Below are 9,236 nucleotides of genomic sequence, written 5' to 3'. Positions count from 1 at the left end.
TTTATTATGAAGATGTGACATGGAGTCAATAAGAAAAAGGAAACTGAAACACTTTTTATTTCAGTTTTCTAAAATGAAGGATTTTTGTTTTTATTTGAAAAAAGAAAGATTAATTATTAATAGAGAAGTTATTCAATAATCAATAATAATCCCTCCAGGACCATGTTTTTTTTATACAAACAGTGTTTTCTACATATGTTGAATTTCTCCTGCAGGTTCATTTTACAGGTTTACAAAGGTTGCTCATCACTTTACAAACTCATCTTTTTGATCCTGTTTGACCTCAGACAGTCTCGTCTGTGGTTTAGACAACATCAGCTCTCTGGTTCAGGTCAGGGACAGAGCCTGGTCCTGAGCCAGGAGCTGTCAGTTGATGATGATGATGATGATGATGATAGTGATGATGATTATGTGTTTGTCAGGCTTTGTGTTTTCACCTGTACATGACTCATACACCAGGTCAGAATCATATCTTTGATAACCAGGGATCGTGTGTTAGACAGCATAATGTGTAACCAGTGTATTTGCTGCAGTTCCTCTGAGGTGAAAGTAAAGTCTCCTCATCAGCACTGAGGAGACAAACCAACAGCGACCACATCATCATCATCATCATCATCATCATCATCATCAACCTCCCTCCCCTGACATCTGACCAACACTTATGATGTAACAGGAGGTGACGCAGCTGAGGAGGAGGAGGACATTTAGATATGAGCCTTTGTTTCCATGGCTCTTAGGTGTTTTAATCAGATTCACACCGACTGCTTTGAGGGTCTCTGTTCTACCAGGAACCTTGTTTTTATTTATTCATCATTTCTGTTTCTGTGAAGTTAAAGTGAATTAAACTCAAACCTTCAGCACATTTGTTTCACATTACCTGAAACACCAGCAGGAAATGCTTATTTCCTGATACTTGAAAACAACTTTTATTCTTTTAAACAGTTTAGAGGTTCAGTGAACACAGTGTCCTCTGACTCACCATTATGATATAAAAACTGTTGAAAAATGAAGATGATGATACACATTTTCACTCACTGAGCACTTTATTAGGAACACCTGTACACCTGCTCATTATCCAGTCAGCCAATCACATGTCAGCAGTGTGTAACCTCCTGCAGATCCAGGTGAGGAGCTTCAGTTGATGTTGACATCAAACCTCAGAGTCTCAGTGACTCTGACTGTGACATGTTGTTGGTGTCAGACTCTGGTCTGAGTGTTTCTGAAGCTGCTGAGCTCCTGGATTTTCACTCTCAACTGTCTCTAGAGGTTTTCCTCAGAATGGAGCCCAAAACAGAAGCATCAGTGAGCAGCAGCTCTGTGCTGATGACAGAGGTCAGAGGTCAGAGGAGAATGGACAGACTGGTTGGAGCTGACAGAAAGTCTCCGGTCACTCAGATAACCACTCTTTACAACTGAGCTGAGCAGAAGTGAGAGTGAACAAGACATCAGCCTGGAGTTGGATGGACTACAAAAGCAGAAACCACGTCGGGGTCCACTTCCTGTCACCAAGACCAGAAACCTGAGGCTGCAGTGGACTCAGGCTCACCAGCACTGGACAACTGAAGACCTGAGTCTGGATCCATGAATCCAACCTGTCCAGGTGGTGGTAGTGGTGTGATGGGGTGGTGTTTAAGATCAGGCTTAAAACTGTCCTGTTTAGTAAAGCTTATAGTTAGGGCTGGCTTGGGTATGTCCTGAACCATCTCTTACTCATGCTGCTATAGAGCTAGACTGCTGGGGGATTCCCATGATGCATTGGGCTCTCTCTCTCTCTCTCTCGACTACTTTATGCCATTAACTTTGTATTTTTTCTCTCCCGTAGTTTGTGCTTCTCCTCTCTCTCCCTCTCTCTGTCCTCATTCTGCAGGTCTCTCTGCCTCTGGAGCAGCAGGATCCAGATCCACCACTACTCATCATTACTATTAACCACTGTTACCTGTCATTATTATTGATAACACCATTACCTACACAGCTGTTCCTGGTCTCTCTCACTCTCTTTTCTGCTCTCTCCTCCCCCCCACCCCCTCTTTCTCCTCCTAAATCCAACCGGTCAAGGCACTTGCTCTTTGTGGGAACTGTTGGGTTTTTCTCTATAACAAAGTAAGGTCTTGACCTGACCCTGTAAAGTGCCTTGAGATAATGTATATTATGTTTTGGCGCTATACAAATAAAATTGAATTGAATTGAATTGTGTTTTCTGGACTCACTTTGGGCCTTAACACCAATCAGTCCTGTTCTAAATGTCTCAGTCTGTCTGAGTCTTGTTGCTGACCATGTTCATCCCTCATGGCCACCATCTTCTAATGGCTACTTCCTGCAGGATAATGCTCCATGTCACAAACTGGTTTTACCAACATGACAGTGAGTCCAGTTCAGTCTCCTGCAGACCTGCAGCATAAATGTGATGTAGTCATGTCAATATGGAGCAGAGTCTTAGAGGAAAGTTTCAACATCTGGATCCAGGACCTGAAGACCTTTGGTTGGTTCAGTACTCAGTCATACATTTCATTATGTACGTACTCAAATTACATTTAACATCCTGTGTCTTTTAAACTTCCTCCAGACGTGTTTTAAACTCTGTAAAATCATCTGCTATGATTTATATTTAGTTGAATATGTTTTCACAAAAACTGGTCTGAAGCTCATCTACTCTGACTTCCTGATAGAGACACCTGGATCAGCCCTTGGGCCCGCCCATGACCTGCTTGCTCCAGGTGTCCAGGTGAAAGAGCAGAGAGTATCAAGATGGTTAGAGGAGGAAACATCAGAGAGACTCAGTCAGACCCAGACTCAGATGAGGAGTCTGTTGACCAGAATCAGAGACTAGCAGATGTATCAGAACGATTAGCGTAGTTAGCATCAGCAGTGGCTGACACAGTGTTAGTGGTTGCGCTAAATGCTTACTCTGGCCCTCTGTACTAACAAGGTTTCAGGTGTATTTAGCCACGCCATACACTTTGCCATACTACACTATACTCATAATGTTAATATCTTTATTATGGTCCTGTGCTGTCTGTTTTGTTAGTTGACCTGTGGTTAACGACCTCTCTGACCTGTGATCTGACCCCTGATCAGCTGATTTCCTCCTCTCAGGGATCAGTGAAGTCTTTTCTTATTCCATGTTTTCACTGGAAAAAGCAGCACAAGACAAAATAGGAGGTAGAGAGTACAGAGCCATTAAAGGTGTTACAGGTGTTCACAGTCAGGTGCTCACTGGGAAGACTTCCCGCCAATAGAAAGGGTTTTATTCAGAGCAACACATCAATCCCACCCCTCCCATGGATTCACTGGGACATCACTCCCAAGTGCCTCGGCTTTCATTTCATCAGGAGTTGATAGGACAGAGCAGCACATTGTGTTCTATAAATAATGAACCCATATGCCTTGTTGCATTAATAAGTCATGCACCAAATTCCTGTGAGAGTGGGGGGTGGGGGGTGGGGGGGGGGGTGAGGATTTATGCCATTTGTGCAACTGCAGGACGATGTATTAATTGATCAATGTGACTATACATCAGCTGCTCTTTAGGCTAAAAAAGAAGTTTGAGAGTGTCTCTGGAGCCTCTGTGTTCTAGTGATAGTGATGTGTCCTCAGTGAACCCACACACACCAGTACCTACACCACACACAAACATTCAGTTAGCCTTTGCTCCAGCTAACTGAAATATTAGCATTGATTAGTGCGTCTCAGTCTCAGTCCATCAACTGTAAACACTGTCAGCTGTAGATGAGGAGTCTGACATTGTAGTAATCGTAGTAGTGATAATCCCACTGACCCTGGTAAGAGACAGGTCTGGACAAGGACCTGTCAGGGATTGGCTCAATGACTTTGCTGCTCTGCAAAGAGGGAGATGGTGAATTTCAAGATGCTGGTTTGGTTCATACTTAAGTTCATATATATCAAAAATGTTTCCATTCAAACACAATATTCACAAAATCCTGAGAATAGGTCATCATCCACATTAAGACCTTTACCCCCAACAAAAGGACCACTCCAGCCTTTAGTCGTGAACATTTACCCTGACTCGTGTCAGAGTCTTTCTCCACAGAGACTCTCAGTGAGGTGGATGAGTGAAGCTTCAGATCAGTGTAGACCTCAGTGTCAGGGCTCAGTTCTACATCTGTTTAATAAGTGAAGACGATCAGGTAAAGAAGTGAACTGAAAGTCAGAGTCAGAGCTAGTTAGACAGGGTGTTAGGAGAAGAGTTGCTCTCTGAAGAGAGGAGTCTTCAACAGGTTCTTGAAGATAGAGAGGGACGTCCCTGCTCTGATAGACTTCATGAGTCATATAGTTCATAGTTTGAAATATCTGGGCAACTACATCTCTGGATTCTGGAGTGTTTTCAGAGATAACCATGGTCTGGACCAGGAGCTGGGTAGAGGACTGAGTCAGGTAAGACCTGATTCTTCTGATGTTGTACAGAGCAAAGAGACATGACTGAGACAATTACAACAATGGCCTCAGCACACCTATAGTTGTAGAGGTCAGTGGAGGGACAGGCTGGATTCACCATTACATTAGGTACTATGAAGTATTATGAATGAGAGGGCTGAAGATTGTATGTGGAACCAGCAATGACCGCCCACCTACATTCACTCAGAGAAAGGCAGGACGTTATCTACTGCATTTTCCATACCTGGCAATGTGGGGGTGGGGGGGGGCAAGGGGTATACTGAGAACTACCAACACCTGAGTCTCTGTATTTAGTGATGATCGTAGGTGAGTTAAAACAACTGTGATGTGATGTTGATGGATTTAATGTACGTCTCAGCAACACCTCTGAATATCTGTGATCAATGAAGCAGCGTGGCCGTTCCAACTCTGCAGTGAGAGCAATAGTGCATTAATACCTTTATTAAATATAACAAAAATATGAAAACATTTCTTGAAAATTATAGTTATAGTCACAATGACATAGCAACTTCATCTTTGTGGCAGAGCTCACAGTTCAGTTCAGACTGAAATGAACCAGTTCTCGTTCACAGTTCTTCTTCCTTTGATGCACCTTCTGTTGTGATGAATGTGAACCTGAGCATCATTAACTCCCACGTTCACATTCATTACTTTCAAACACAGGTTTGGGTAATTGCTCACGTAATACATGACTAAAGAAGCGTGGCATTCTTGAAACCAATGGACAAGTGAAGTCACCTGACCTGAGCTGAAGACACAAACAGGTCTGAGCTGGTCATCAGAGCCATGAGGTACACCTTTACAACAGGTATCTGTTTGTAAAAGGTGATTTATTTAGATGGTGGGTGCATTAAGGGATTTCTCCCTCTCTCAGTCTTCTTATTGTTCTTCGTGTGTTTCACCAGAACAGAGAAGCTACACACAGAGGTCTTTAAGCCTAATGTGTGTCTGCTCTCTGATCTCTGACCTCAGACATCTGTCAGGAGTCTATGTCCCCTTGGTACAGTCTCGGTGTCATAGGTCATCTGTAGGGTCAGATCTGTCTGGAGTCAATCTCAGTGGTTGTGTCAAACATGGTTTATCATCCTGTGGATGAGATCAGCATACTTTTATACTTTATCTATTTTAAGAAAAGTTGTCCCAAAGGTGTGAGAGATGTTGGTTGCCTTGTCTGACAGGACTGATGGTTTGAACAACTCACTGGATGATGAAGGAGGTCTTTTATCATTTTTTCATGTGTGATATTTTATTATGACTCAGTGCCAGCAACAGCCGGAGCCAGGGGCGTATTGTTTTTGTCCATCCATCCGTCCCATTCTTGTGGACATGATATCTCAATAACACCTTGACAGAACTTCTTGAAATTTGTCACAAACGTTCACTTGGATTCAAGGACAATCTGATTAGGTTTTGGTAGTCAAAGGTCAAAGGTCAAGGTCAAGGTCAGTGTGACCCTCAAAACAGTTTTTAGCCATTACTCAAGACTTCACTCAGGAATTATGACAGAATTTTCACAAATGTTTCAAATTTGATCTGACTTAGATAAACAGGATGTGATCTTAAACTAGTCTTGAGTGGAGGAGGCAGACAACCATGAGTTGTTGATTCTAGTTCCTATAAGAGATCAGAGTTGAAGGAAACAAAGGAGTAACACAAACAGCTGTGACAACGCTCTGGAGGAACAGTTTAATGGAGGTGGTTATGAAGTTTAAAAAATATTTAGTCTTGTGTTCTGGACCCAGTCCTCCAACCAGTCCTCTAATTAGTACTTTAACCTGTAGTTCAACCAGTCCTCCAATTAGTCCTCTGACCAGTTCTTCAACCAGTCCTGATAATGATTTGGGTTAACCGCCCTTTTCCCTTTGCTCCTGTCATCATTACAACGACCACTAGATGTCGCCTAGCAACAAAACCTAACTATGGATCACAATAACCTGCTGACAGACGACCTGTGGGCTCATTTGTTACAGGAGAGTCTCATAAAGTGTTATCATTATCCTTTCATACAAATCTAATTCATTTGTAAATGTTAGTGAAGATTGAGGCAGACAGAAGAAAACATCACTCATCCTGAGAGCATTAGTCAGTAACACCATGATTTCAGCAGAGGTCTGCTCAGAAATCAGAGCCATTTTCAGCATTGAATCAGTGTGTGATGTTCACACTGTCATGAGTGTGTGAGAGTGTGTGTGTGTGTGTGTGTGTGTGCTGAGAGCTTTTGTCGGAAGATGTAAGAGACAGGAGAGACATTAAATTTCTTCTTCATGCTTTAAAATAGGACAGAGCATCTGCAGAGCACTTCCACTGACATGTATGTGACATACATTGTTTATGAGGCTTTTGACTAAAAGAAAAGATTACCGTACTTTCATCTGCTGCTCATGGATCAGAGACTTTCAGACCACTGGATAGAAGTTTTATGATTTATTAAAGCTGCTGGATTCTGAGTGTCTTCATGAAGATGCTCTGAATCTATCTTTATCTGTGTGTGTGTGTGTGTGTGTGTGTGTGTATGGTCAAACTTGTGGATGATAAGGATGAAGATTTGAGCTTTAACAGTGTTTCACCGTTTCTTCTTCTTCTTCACTTTTCATGGTCCGGTGTCTGACTCTCACGTTGTCTCATCTCTGCGGTGGATAAATCAAACACACCCTCTGACTGAGAGCAGAATGAGTTACAGTTCACAGTCAGATGAAGTGATCTTACATAAACCTGTTAGTGTTTCAGTCTCACATCATGAAGTTGGGTTATTTTCCTGCTTGGGGGAAAATGAACAATATGACATTAATGATAATTATCATGTAGAATCACTTTAAGTATTCATCCACTAATATAACCTAACTCTGATCAAAATTTAAATGCAGGTCTGCTTGTCTACTTGTGGTTCCCAGAGTTTGTAAAAGTAGAATGGGGGGCAGAGCCTTCAGCTATCAGGCTCCTCTCCTGTGGAACCAGCTCCCAGTGTGGGTTCAGGAGGCAGACCCCCTCTCTACCTTTGAGATCAGGCTTAAAACTGTCCTGTTTAGTAAAGCTTATAGTTAGGGCTGGCTCGGGTATGTCCTGACCCATCCCTTAGTTATGCTGCTATAGAGCTAGACTGCTGGGGGATTCCTCTCTCTCTCTCTCTCTCTCTCTCTCTCTCCACTACTTTATGCCATAAACTTTGTTTTTTTTTCTCTCCCGTAGTTTGTGCTTCTCCTCTCTCTCCCTCTCTCTGTCCTCATTCTGCAGGTCTCTCTGCCTCTGGAGCAGCAGGATCCAGATCCACCACTACTCATCTTTACTATTAACCACTGTTATCTATCATTATTATTGATAACATTACCTACACAGCTGTTCCTGGTCTCTCTCTCTCTCTCTTTTCTCCTCTCTCCTCCCCCCACCCCCCCTTTTTATATCTCCTCCTAAACCCAACCGGTCGAGGCAGACGGCCCCCCACCCTGAGCCCGGTTCTGTTGGAGGTTTCTTCCTGTTAAAAGGGAGTTTTTCCTCCCCCCTGTCGCCAAGCGCTTGCTCTTTGTGGGAACTGCTGGGTTTTTCTCTGTAACAAAGTAAGGTCTCAACCTGACCCTGTAAAGTGCCTTGAGATAATGTATATTATGATTTGGTGTTATACAAATAAAATTGAATTGAATTTTGCTCCTGATGATCAGTCAGGACAGAGCCTGAGCTCACATGGAGCAGCAAAGACTCCATACTCAACACAATAAACACACAACAACAACACAACTACACTAACTACACCCACAGTGATGCTACAGTGAATGAACGTATGACTGTGATACTGCAGGTAAATAAACCAAAGCTGCTGCTGGTAGATTCAGAGTCACACTGTAACTTCTGAATTCACCTGGTTAGCAGAGGTTATACTCCAGGTGTGTGTGTGGAAGAGCTGATTAATGTGGTGGTGTCTGTAGTGATGATGTTGATGCAGCAGTGAAGGTGTGGAGATGAACAGTAACAAAGGGGGCTTTGAAATATGTGGAGGTGTCTTAGAGTAACTGACTATCACACCTGAAAACACAGATCACATGACCTTCAACTACACCGAGCATGTGTGAGGAAGCAGATTGTCTCCTCTCAGTTGGTTAGTTCCAGTAAATCCTCTGAAGCAGGAACAGCAAAGACAGTTGTAGAGTTAAAATACAGAACTGAACTGAACAACAGCTGCTGCAAAGACAACAAGGTCAGTAACACTTTTATTCATTATCCATGTTGTTTCACCACTGGTAGTCCAGGCTGATGAGAGCCAATCAGGAGCCACCGTAGCTGTCTACATCTACGTTACGCATTGACATTGTTCTGAGGTTCAATTAGTGTCTACATCATCACTGTGTCATTGTCAGTTAATGGTAAATATGTTGAAGATAAACATAGAAGAGATTTTACTGCACATTTGATCAGTTTAGTGTCAGTTAAAAAGAATAATCCTAAAACTTTTACAGACAGGAAGGAGTGAATGTGAAGAGGCCCAGACAGAGAGCAGCAAGATGGAGGAGAGAGACTTCCAGCACAGGAAAGACAGACAGCACAAAACCATTAGACAGGACATCTGTAAGTCACTCATCTGATTTAACTGGTTTAACCGGGTTAACTTGTTTAACTGGTTTAGGTCATGAATGAGACTGTGATGGTTAAAACTGGTAAATAAATGGCTGCTAAATTTCAGCAACTTTAGTTGAAAAAATGTTTATTAATTTCTAATTTTAATGAATTAAACTTTTATTTTAAAATTTAATTATGACAAAAGTGAACATGTTTTTAATCAAGGGCTGAAGGAGGCTGAGTTACTTGTTTATGCCGAGGGCATATTGTGACAGAGA

This window comes from Trachinotus anak, unplaced genomic scaffold (assembly GCF_046630095.1).
Source record: "Trachinotus anak isolate AG129_WGS33_773 ecotype Australia unplaced genomic scaffold, CSIRO_AGI_Tana_v1 ptg000033l, whole genome shotgun sequence".
In the NCBI taxonomy this organism is placed as follows: Eukaryota; Metazoa; Chordata; class Actinopteri; order Carangiformes; family Carangidae; genus Trachinotus; species Trachinotus anak.
Note: the sequence above shows the minus strand (reverse complement) of the source record.